Raw genomic sequence first — 12,930 nt, 5'->3', positions numbered from 1 at the left:
GCAACTTTCTAATTTACTCCTATTATCAAATTTTCTTCATTCTCTTGGTATTTTTATTTGAAATGCAAGAATGTAAGTTTAGATGCCGGCCCATTTTTGGTGAACAACCTGGGTTGTTCTTGCTGATTGGTGGATAAATTCATCCACCAATAAAAAAGTGCTGTTCAGAGTCCTGAACCAAATAAAAAGCTAGGTGCTTTCTTTTTCAAATAAAGATAGCAAGAGAACGAAGAAAAAATGATAAAAGGAGTAAATGAGAAAGTTGCTTAAAATTGCATGCTCTATCTGAATCACGAAAGAAACAAAATTGGGTTCAGTGTCCCTTTAAGTAATCTCAGCAGTCACTAGCTTATCTAAGAACTTTCTAATGCTTACTAATGTTTCTGGAATTTTTAGAGAAATTAAGGAAATTTAAAAAAAAAAGTTTGTTAAAGGGACAGTCTACTCCAGAATTGTTATTGTTAAAAAAGATAGATAATCATTTTATTACTCATTCCCCAGTTTTGCATAACCAACACGGTTATATTAATATACTTTTTACCTCTGTGATTACCTTGTATCTAAGCCTCTGCAGACTGCCCCTTTATTTCAGTTATTTTGACAGACTTGCATTTTAGCCAATCAGTGCCCTCTCATAAGTAACTCCACGGGGGTGATCACAATGTAATCTATATGGCACACATGCACTAACACCCTCTAGTTGTGAAAAACTGTAAAATGCATTGAGATAAGAGGCGGCCTTCAAGGGCTTAGAAATTAGCATATGAGCCTCCCTAGGTTTACCTTTCAACTAAGAATGCCAAGAGAACAAAGCAAATTTGATGATAAAAGTGAAATGGAAAGTTGTTTAAAATTGCATGCCCTATCTGAATCATGAAAGGTTAATTTTTCCTTTAGGAAAATTCACTTGCATGTTGGGCAGTGTTTTAGTCTTTTATAGCCATGACTAAAGCTATCAGTGTTGTTCTCTTTCTGTAGGGAATGCTGTTTGGGAAGCAATTAGTTCTTTAAATTTCTAAAATCGGAGGCATACGTGTTTAAGACTAATAAGCTTCCATTTTATATGTTTAGACAGAAGCCTATGTTTTGTTCGATTCATCAGTAATCTAAAGCAGTGTTTCTCAACTATGGTCCTCAAGTACCCCCAGCAGACCAGGTTTTCATTATAGCTGAACTGGAGCACAGGTGAAATAATTAGCTGATTAGTTACCATGGTTACTAACCAGCTCTCACCCATAAACTGATTATTTCACCTGTGCTCTAGTTCCCCTATAATGAAATCTGGTCTGTTAGGGATACTTGAGGACCGCGGTTGAAAAACACTGGTCTAAAGAAATTTTTGTGCTCAGATATGGAAATTACCAACACCGGCCAAAGGAGAAGACTGTTTCGGATTCTCCTAAAAAAATAAGATGCAATTAGGCTTTTCCTGCCAAGGATTTTCTGGTTGGTCTCATCACACACACAGACGCACACAAACTTCTGTGTAGATTCAATCACAGATTCCTGGGTTCTATAGGTTACTCTATAGAATTTAAGAATATCCCACTTCGAAAGTTTTGAGACTCTAGTCTTCTAGTGGATCAGGTGAATAAATAAACAGTACATCAGTATATGTCACAACTATTAAAATATAAGCTTTTCCTTTTTCCAATGGTGCTGTGGCCAGTCTTCAAAAATTTCCAGCACTGGTCTGATTTTCCTTTTCTGCACTGCTTTGTATCAAACAGGCAGCGGGCCCTGTACTTCTGCTGCCCTTGTGGACATTGCACACTCGCTTGAGTGTGTAATAACGCCCCCTCCTTTCACATGACAGATGGAACTGTCAGTCACCCCGAGCAAGTGTGTTCTGGGTGATTTCAATCCTCTACCTAACATTCCAAGAAGCAGGTTCACATGTGTGACCCTGGTCCGTAATGGGCTCTCAAGCAGCTTACGCTGCTAAGGACATGGACATGACCTAATGTTAATACATTTTGTAGCCATATACTGCTTTATGTTAACACATTTCCACTCCTATGTTTAGATTTATTATATCATTTGAATTTAAGATTGAAAATGAAATTTGTAATCATGGTTTGAGGACAGATTCTGCCAACACACTTTTATACCTGGATTTATTAGTGCTACCTTCTGTAAATACATTTATTACTTTCCCCAAGCACAGCTGGCAACATTTTAGACTATTTGATTTACAATTTGGAAATAAGAATCATTATTTTATTTGCCCCTGGTATGCACACATTTCCATTAATAAGTTAAACCAATGTCAGATTCTGGACATAGATGATTAGGCAATGTTTCCTGTTGTTGAATATTACTGAATATGTAAGTTATAAAAGGAATTCATCATTTGCACCATGGACATGTGCCTTATATAAATTATTCCTTTCTAATTTATATTAGTTGTACATACCAGCAAATGACTTTGTAGAATTAAATCAGACGTTTTACGTTAATATTCAAACTCAAAAGATATAAAAATACATATCCTCTGATAGATTGTTCATCAGACCAAAAACAGGACAGTTTTAATATCTTGTTTGCTGCAATTGGTTTTTTTTTTCAATAGCCAAACTCCACCCACCTTTTACCCTATTTGGAGGAGTCAGTTTGGCCTTGAGCCTGCATACAAGTCTAGCAAAGTTAATTAGGTTTGTATAAAGCGCCATTTAGGGAAATGTGTAGCAGAAGTCTGCAGTGTCTATTTTCAGTTCTGAGAATTATAAAATCCACTATTTCCCAAGCTAAATTACATAAAAAAGGGCAAAATAAATAATAAAAGTATATTGCAAAGTTTTTTTACTACACATAACTAAGGGCAAGATTACGAGTGGAGCACAAACGTTTGCTCCCGAAGGAAAAGGGGTTTATCGCAAGGGTTTGAGCTTGTCGGCTAACCACTTGTATTACAAATTAAAAATAAACGAGATCACTGCACATAGTGCAGAATTATATAACATTAGCTTACCGGTAGCTTTATACTTTAAAGGATTGCAGAGAAATTGTAACTAAAACCTCCTTTTACAAGAACGCCGCTCCTTGCTCTACTGAGCGGGTCTGGATTTTACACAGCGCATCTCTGCAACACTGTGTGCCCTGTCGTGCCATTAAAATTAATGTAGCTCGCTCCCGCTCTGGTCTAGTAGCGGGAGCGAGCAACATTAACCCCTTAAGGACAAGGCCATTTTTCAATTTCTTTCCCTTAAGGACCAGGGCTATTTTTACATTTCTGCGGTGTTTGTGTTTAGCTGTAATTTTCCTCTTACTCGTTTACCGTACCCACACATATTATATACCGTTTTTCTCGCCATTAAATGCACTTTCTAAAGATACCATTATTTTCATCATATTTTATAATTTAATATAATTTTTTTTATAAAATATGAGGAAAAAATGGAAAAAACACACTTTTTCCAACTTTGACCCCCAAAATCTGTTACACATCTACAACCACCAAAAAACACCCATGCTAAATAGTTTCTATATTTTGTCCTGAGTTTAGAAATACCCAATATTTACATGTTCTTTGCTTTTTTTGCAAGTTATAGGGCAATAAGTACAAGTAGCACTTTGCTATTTCCAAACCACTTTTTTTCAAAATTAGCGCTAGTTACATTGGGACACTGATATCTTTCAGGAATCCCTGAATATCCCTTGACATGTGTATATTTGTTTTTAGAAGACATCCCAAAGTATTGATCTAGGCCCATTTTGATATATTTCATGCCACCATTTCACCGCCAAATTAGATCAAATAAAGAAAAAATTCACTTTTTCATAATTTTTTTTCACAAACTTTAGGTTTCTCACTGAAATTATTTGCAAACAACTTGTGCAATTATGGCATAAATAGTTGTAAACACTTCTCTGGGATCCCCTTTGTTCATAAATAGCAGACATATATGGCTTTGGCGTTGCTTTTTGGTAATTAGAAGGCCGCTAAATGCCACTGCGCACCACACATGTATTATGCCCAGCAGTGAAGGGGTTAATTAGGGAGCATGTAGGGAGCTTCTAGGGTTAATTTTAGCTTTAGTGTAGTGTAGTAGACAACCCCAAGTATTGATCTAGGCCCATCCTGGTATATTTTATGCCACCATTTCACCGCCAAATGCGATCAAATAAAAAAAATTTTAAAATTTTTCACAATTTTAGGTTTCTCACTGAAATTATTTACAAACAACTTGTGCAATTATGGCATAAATAGTTGTAAATGCTTCTCTGGGATCCCCTTTGTTCAGAAATAGCAGACATTTATGGCTTTTGTGTTGCTTTTTGGTAATTAGAAGGCCGCTAAATGCTGCTGCGCATCACAAATGTATTATGCCCAGCAGTGTAGGGGTTAATTAGATAGCTTGTAGGGAGCTTGCAGGTTTAATTTTAGCTTTAGTGTAGAGATCAGCCTCCCACCGGAGACATCCCACCCCCTGATCCCTCCCAAACATCTCTCTTCCCTCCCCCACACCACAATTGTCTCCGCCATCTTAAAGGGACATGAAACCCAATTTTTTTCTTTTGTGATTTAGAAAGAGCATGTCATTTTAAACCACTTTCTAATTTACTTCTATTATCTAATTTGCTTCATTTTCTTGATATCACTTGCTGAAAAGCATATCTAGATATGCTCAGTAGCTGCTGATTGGTTGCTGCACATAGAGGCCTTGTGTGATTGGCTCACACTTGTGCATTGCTATTTCTTCAACAAAGGATATCTAAAGAATTGAGCAAATTAGATAATATAAGTAAATTGGAAAGGTGTTTAAAATTGCATGCCCTATCTGAATCATGAAAGTTTAATTTTGACTAGACTGTCCCTTTAAGTACTGGCAGAAAGTCTGCCAGTACTAAAATAAAAGGCTTTTTTTTTTTTATGATTTTTCTTTTTTTAAAATATCTGTTTAGCTGTGATGGACCCCCCCTTAGCCCCCAACCTCTCTGATCCCCCCCAAACAGCACTATAACCCTTGCCCACAACCTATTTGCTGTCATCTTGGGTACTAGCAGCTGTCTGCCAGTACCCAATTTGCCTCCCAAAAATGTTTTTTTTTTTTATGTAATTACATTTTTTCTGTAGTGTAGCTGCACCCCCTTAATACCCTCCTCCCTCTCCCCCTCCCAGATCCTTTTGACAGTTATTTTCCCCCCTCCCTCTCCCTCTCTCCCATTCATTCATTCATTCATTGGTGGCAGTGGCTGATACGCAATCGTGCGCACGCGCGCTACCTGCAGGCCCCCGCACGCTCCCGGCACCCGGCATGCACATTGCACATTCAGGAACCGGATGCCGGGTAGCGATGGGCCGCCCACCCGCCTCCCTGCAGCTGCTCCCACCCACCAACGATTGGGCCCATCGCTACCGGTGCAGAGAGGGCAACAGAGTGGCTCTCTCTGCAACGGTTTTGGAAAAAAAAGGTATTGCAGTGATGCCTCAATATCGAGCCATCACAGCAATACCTTGAACGCGGCTGGAAGCGATCAGGATTGCTTCCAGCCGCTTTAAACCCTGATGTCGTACAGGGTACGTCGCTGGTGTTTAAAGACCAGGCTGTGTGCGACGTGCCCTGTACGACATGCGTCGATAAAGGGTTAATTTTAATGGCGCGACCGGGCACACAGTGTTGCAGAGATACGTTGTGTAAAATCCAGACCCGCTCAGTAGAGCAAGGAGCAGCGTTCTGGTAAAAGGAGGTTTTAGTTAAAATTTCTCTGCAATCCTTTAACGTATAAAGCTACCGGTAAGCTAATGTTATATAATTCTGCACTATGTGCAGAATTATATAACATTAGTTTGTAAGATTATTGCCCCTTTAAGCGCAATCACGATTTACTCTATAATGATTGCCGCAACATCAGAGTTCTTGTTTTACGAAACATAAAAGTCTCACAAACCACATTGAAAATTCATTACAAGGTATAGTTACACTCATAATAACACTGATAAAACTTATTAAAAAAAAAAAGTTATATGGGCTCAGGTGTTAGAAAAAAAGGCAGGCAAAGGGCTTTAGCATAGAGATACATACATATACATGTCTAAAGATGGATATGTATATAATGTATTTATATGTGTATGTATGTATTTACAGACATAAATATACGTATATATAGACATATGCAGAAGTGCATTGGAGCCCTTTGCCTTTAAGTAGAAGAGAACATGTAAAAGCATATCTAGGAAATATTCATATTTATTAAATGTTTTAACTATGTATTTACTGTAAATATTTCATATTCCAATGTTCTGCACATAGAAGAATTTGTTCTAAGTATTTTTAAATAGATTTTCCTATATATCTATATATATCTATACCTATATATATATATATATATATATCTATACCTATATATATATATATATATATATATATATATATATATATATATATATATATATATATATATATATATAGTACCAAAATACCATCAGATATATGTAGAAATAGGTATTTATGAATAAATAGAACATATTCTACTATGTACAGAACATTGGAATGGAAAATATTTATATTTCTTTCTAATGACAAGGTGAGTCCACGGATCATCTTAATTACTGTTGGGAATATCACTCCTGACCAGCAGGAGGAGGCAAAGAGCACCACATAAAAAGCTGATAAATACCACTCCCCCTACCCACAATCCCCAGTCATTCTCTTTGCTTGTATCAGTTACAAGGAGGGGTAAATTTAGGTGTCTGATTCTTCAATCAAGAGTTTGTTATTTTTTAAGCAGAGCAACTTTGCTCTGGTTTTCTTTGGGGTTTAGCAGTAGTCCATGTCAGTCTCTTCAGTAGAGCAAGTGGTGGCTTTTAAGCATTTGGGAACTTGTGGGGTATAATTCCCACTGGGCCTCCCAAGTAATTTCATGCTGCCCTTGGTTGAACGATTGAGTAAGTTTACTCAGCCTTTTCTTTTCTCCACAGGTCCATGTGAGGCAGAAAGCCCCTCTCATACCAAGTGAGCTGTCCTGCTGCCGGACAGATTTTTGAGGTTACTGACTATTTCTTTCCCTTTTGATATAAAAGAGTTTGGCACTTTGACAGTTAATTCTGTCTAAATATACAATCAGCCTTCTAGGTTAACGGTTTATTGTATGGCAGTTTTACAGGCACTGGGGATGTTTGGAGGCTCAGTTTATTATGTTTTCACTTTGGTGTACATGTTTTTTGTTTGTATATTAATGGCTACCGGGAGGTTTGTTAGGCCACGCCCACAATAGGCGGGCTTATCTGACATAGCAAGGAGGTTTTTGGTGCCCTTTTAGCTGGTTCCTGATGTTCCTGGATGTTGCAGCTCTGTTGCATGGCTCCTCAGAGGTGGTTCAGCGTTCTCTCCGGTGCGGCTGTATAGGGGTCCGGATCATTTTCTGACTTTGTTTCCAGCATCAAGGAGGACAGGTAGGCACCTAAGCAGAGCTTGCTGAGGTGTGGAGGTTGCCTGTTGTTTTTTTTTTTTGTGGGGCTGCTGCTCTGTTTATATTTAAGTTTTTGTCTGAATTTTAGGGACTATAACGGTTGTGTCTCTTTTTGCATTCATTTTGGGAAAAATTGTTGCTGCAAGATTTATTGTGCAGTTTATTTAAGGATTTTCTAGTTTTTTGTTTTTTTAAAAAAGTCTTTACAATTTAAAGGGACAGTAACTTTTTTGTTTCATTAAAATTCTGATTTGAACTTGGAATAAGATGGACCAAGAGGCCCTGCATGCTGTTGCTTATTCTCTATGTTTAAATACTAATGTTGAGCCTCCTATCCCTTTTAGTTTCTCTTGTATTGAGAGAACATTACATTACAAGGATAGACTTTTTGATTCTGAGCTTTCATTGTCTAGGGCGGATGTTGTGCAGTAGTCTCCTGTTCAGGCTAATCCGCAGCTTTCTCCTCATACGTCCCAATCTTCTGCAGTGCCCTTTGTTTCGTCTCAGGTTGGTTTTTCCTTGCAGGATATGGCTACCCATATATCCCCGGCAGTATCTGAGGCTTTTTCTGCTTTTCCTATGTTGCAGGGGAAGCGCAAGAGGAAGTACAAGGTTTTTGATTCTGTTGCAATTGTGTCTAGTGTTTCTTCTCATAAGTCTGAGAAGGAAGATACTTAAGTAGCATCTGAGGGTGAGATCTCGGATTATGATAGTGTAAATCCTTATTCTGAACCTGAGGTATTTTCCTTTAGGTTTAAGCTAAAGCACCTCCGTTTGTTACTCAAGGAGGTTTTGGCTACCTTGGATGACTCTGAGGTGTCAGTCATGGTTATTCCTAAGAAATCTAGTAAACTTAATACGTTTTTTGATGTTCCTTCCTCATGGAAGTTTTTCCTATACCAGATCGTGTTTCAGATATTATTGCACGAGAATGGGAGAAGCCTGGGATTCCTTTTTCACATTCTCCAATTTTTAGGAAGATGTTTCCTATTGCTGATTCTATTAAGGAATCTTGGCAGATGGTTCCTAAGGTGGAGGGAGCAGTTTCCACTCTAACCAAGAGGACCACTATTCCTATTGAGGACAGCTGTTCCTTTAAAGATCCTATGGATAAGAAGTTGGAAACTTTGCTTAAAAAGATTTATTGTCACCAAGGGTATCAATGGCAACCGGCTGCATGTATTGCTATGGTTACTAGTGCAGCAGCATATTGGTTTGATGCATTGTCTGATTCTATTCAGCAAGATACTCCTCTTGAAGAAATTCAAGATAGAATCAAGGCTTTGAAGTTGGCGTATTCCTTTATTGCAGATGCTTCTCTACAGGGTTAATCCTGGTCTGTGGATGTGTCCTCTAAGTCTAAGCTTTTGTCTATTCCTTACACGGGTAAGACCTTGTTTGGGACAGGTTTGGCTGAGATTATTTCTGATATTACGGGAGGAAAGGGGCATTCTCTTACTCAGGATAAAAGAAATAAACAGAAGGGTCGGCAGAGTAATTTTCGTTCCTTTCGTAACTTCTCTGGTAAATCTTCCTCTTCCTCCTCCAAGCAGGAACAGTCCAAGCCATCTTGGAAGTCAAATCAGTCTTGGAGTAAGGGGAAGAAGACCAGGAAGCCTGTTGCTGACTCAAAATCAGCATGATCAGTCTGCCCCTGATCTAGGAATGGATCTTGTGGGGGGCAGACTCTCTTTCTTCGATCAGGCTTTGGTTCGAGATGTTCAGGATCCCTGGGTGGTATATATCGTGTCCCAGGGTTACAAACTGGAGTTCAAGAATTTTCCTCCCAGAGGCAGCTTTCTTCTCTCCAGGTTATCTGTAAACCAAATAAAAGGAGAAGCGTTCTTACGTTGTGTTCAGAATCTGGGTTTTTATTCCAATCTCTTCATCGTTCCCAAAAAGGAGGGAACTTTCAGAGGTATTTTAGATCTCAAGAGTGTAAACAAGTTTCTCAGGGTTCCATCTATCAAGATGGAAACTATTTGTTCCATTCTTCCTTTGGTTCAGGAAGGTCAGTTCATGACCACAGTGGATCTAAAGGATGCATATCTGCATATTCCCATTCACAGGGATCATTACAGGTTCCTAAGATTTGCATTTCTAGACAAACATTTTCAGTTTGTAGCTCTTCCTTTTAGTCTGGCAACAGCTCCCAGAATTTTTTTCAAAGGTCCTGGGAGCATTGTTGGCGGTGCTTCGATTTAAGGGTGTTGCAGTGGCTCCTTATCTGGACGACATTCTAGTTCAGGCTCCATCTTTTCAACTAGTAAACTCCCACACAGAGTTGTGTTTTCATTTCTGGCTCCCACGGTTGGAAGGTGAATTTAGAAAAAGTTCCTTAATTCCGGCTACAAGAGTGGTATTTTTGGGGACCATTGTAGATTCTCTAGAGTTGAAAAATTTTCTGACAGAAGTAAGAAAGTCAAAGATTTTCAATACGTGTCTTGCTTTTCAGTCCCTTCCTCGGCCGTCAGTGGCTCAGTGCATGGAGGTTATTGGTCTGAAGGCTTCAGTCACGGACATCATTCCGTTTGCTCGGTTCCATCTCAGACCTCTGCAGTTATGCTTGCTCAGGCAGTGGAACGGGGATTATGTGGATCTATCTCCAAAGATTGTTCTAGATCAGATGTCCAGATATTCTCTTCCATGGTGGTTGTCTCAGGATCTTCTCTCTCAGGGAACTTGCTTTCACAGACCTGCCTTGGTGATTGTAACGACGGATGCCAGTTTCCTGGGCTGGCGTGCTGTCTGGGGTTCATTAAGGGCTCAGGGTCTGGTATGGAATCGGGAGGAGTCGGTTCTTCCAATAAATGTTTTTCAATGCTCTTCTAGCCTGGCCTCAGCTAGCTTCAACCCAGTTTATCAGGTTTCAGTTGGACAACATAACGTCAGTGGCTTACATCAATCATCAGTTGGTAGCCAAGATTATTCAGTGGGCGGAGATTCACAACTGTTGTCTGTCTGCTATCCACATTCCAGGGTTGGACAATTTGGAAGCAGATTTTCTGAGCAGACAGACTTTTCATCCGGGGGAGTGGGAACTTCATCCAGAGGTATTTTCCAGCTTCATTCTCAGTTGGGGGCAGACGGAGTTGGATCTCATGGTATCTCACCAGAATGCTAAGCTCCCGAGGTATGGGTCGAGGTCAAAGGATCCTCAGGCTGTTCTGATAGATGCTCTGGCAGTTCCATAGACTTTCAGTCTGGCATATGTGTTCCCTCCGTTTGCTCTTCTTCCTCGGGTCATTGGTCGGGTCAAACAAGAGAGGGCATTGGTGATTCTCATTGCTCCAGAGTGGCCTCGCAGGTTCTGGTTTGCAGATCTGGTGAAGATGTCTTCCCTTCCACCTTGGATTCTTCCATTAAGGAAGGACCTTCTTCTTCAGGGACCCTTCCTTCATCCAAAACACGTTTCTCTGAAGCTGACTGCTTGGAGATTGAACTCTTGATTCTTTCTAAGCGTGTTTTTTTTTTAGTCAGTCATTGAGACTATGATTCAGGCTCGTAAGCCTGTGACTAGGAAGATTTATTATAAGATTTGGCGTTAATATTTGTATTGGTGTGAATCCAAATGCTTAGGATTCCTAGGATTTTGTCTTTTCTCCAGGAGGGTTTGGAGAAAGGTTTATCTGCTAGTACCCTGAAGGGTCAAATTTCTGCTTTATCTATTTTATTGCACAAGCGTTTGACGAATGTGCCAGATGTTCATTCTTTTTGTCAGGCCTTGGTTAGAATTTGGCCTGTGTTTAAGTCTACTACTCCTCCTTGGAGTCTTAATTTGGTTCTTAGAGTCCTTCAACAGGCTCTGTTTGACCCTATGAATTCTTTGGATATTAAGATGTTATCTTGGAAGGTTTTGTTTTTGGTGGCTATTTCTTCAGCTCGAAGGGTTTCGGAGATTTCTGCCTTACAGTATGAATTGCCTTTTCTTATTTTTCACTCTGATAAGGTAGTTCTGCGTACTGCCTTGGGTTTTCTTCCCAAGGTTGTTTCTGATAAGAATATTATTCAAGAGATTGTTGTTCCTTCTTTGTGTCCTAATCCTTCTTCTCATAAGGAGCGTTTGTTGCACAACCTGGATGTGGTTCGTGCATTGAAATATTATTTGCAGGCGACTAAGGATTTTCGCCAGTCTTCTTATTTGTTGTCTTTTCTGGGAAGCGTAAGGGTAAGAAAGCTACGGCTACTTCTCTTTCTTGCTGGTTGAGGAGTGTTATTCGCTTGGCATATGAGACTGCTGGTCAGCAGCCTCCTGAGAGAATCACAACTCATTCCATGAGGGCTGTTTAATCTTCTTTGCATACTTTTTATAAATTTTACAAATTTGATACTTTTGCTTCAGCAGAGGCTTCTTTTGGGAGAAAGGTTCTTCAAGCAGTGGTGCCTTCTGTTTAGGTTAACTGTCTTGTCCTCTAGCTTGGGTATTGGTTCCCAACAGTAATTAAGATGATCCGTGGACTCACTGTGTCATTAGAAAGAAAACATAATTTATTCTTACCTGATAAATTTATATATTTCTTGTCACAGTGAGTCCATGGCCCGCCCTGTTTTTCAGACAGTTTGTTTTTCTATAAACTTTAGACACCTCTGCACCTTAGATTACTTCCTTTCTCCTTTCCCTTTGATCAAATGACTGGGGATTGTGGGTAGGGGGGGTGTTATTTAACAGCTTTTTCTTTGGTGCTCTTTGCCTCCTCCTGCTGGCCAGGAGTGATATTCCCAACAGTAATAAGATGATCCGTGGACTCACTGTGTCAAGAAATAAATAAATTTATCAGGTAAGAATAAATTATGTTTTTCATGTTGGGTTAGATCAAATGAGAATATGCGATTAAGTTTGCGCAAGAGTGGGGTGTATGGGGGAATACGTGAACTTGATATTCTAAGTTTGGATGTTTGCGTTTGTTGAGTTAGCGTGAGAGCAAAAACAGTATACTTTAAACTCGTAATACGAGTGCAACCCGATGAGTGCAAAAATCTTACTTCTAGCACAATTAACGCTCAAGCGGAAGCATTAATTTGTGCTCCACTCGTAATCTGGCTCTAAACATTTTATATGCAAATCATAAGGCGTTTAATATCCCTTTAAAAAAAATTCCCTTTAGATTTGTTTATTACTAGAAGCATATGTAAATAGCAATTGTTTTTACAAAGAGATATTCTGTCTGTCTATCTATCTTTTCCCTGTTAAACTATTTGCTGTTTTTGTGCATTATATTTCTGCCCATTATATTGAGATAAAAATAAAACATGTTCTGTAGTCTTCAGGAATAAAGTAGTAATGCTTAAACTGTTTTATTCATTAAGCTATTGATTATGGTAATCTTTTTGTTAGACTCACAAGAAGTATATGGAATATTTTAAGTTTAAGTTTACAAGAGAGTTTATATTGTTGAGCTAAAATGTGGTTTGTGATTGAATACAAATTTCTTCAATTCCAGTCCTCAACTCAGATTTTGAGGATTACCTAGGGAGGGGGCAGCATGGTAACCATGGTTACGGTTATGCTGATTATTT

At 39.0% G+C, this 12,930-nt stretch overlaps 1 protein-coding gene across 2 annotated transcripts in view; it reads left to right on the top strand.

The window, feature by feature from the left end:
• ZNF236 (zinc finger protein 236) overlaps nt 1-12,930 on the top strand; it is a 680,094-nt gene that overhangs the window by 276,769 nt on the left and 390,395 nt on the right. The gene's annotated exons all lie outside the window — the stretch shown is intronic.

This window comes from Bombina bombina, chromosome 5 (genome assembly GCF_027579735.1).
Source record: "Bombina bombina isolate aBomBom1 chromosome 5, aBomBom1.pri, whole genome shotgun sequence".
NCBI lineage: Eukaryota > Metazoa > Chordata > Amphibia > Anura > Bombinatoridae > Bombina > Bombina bombina.
Note: the sequence above shows the minus strand (reverse complement) of the source record. Positions and strands in the feature narration are given on the sequence as shown.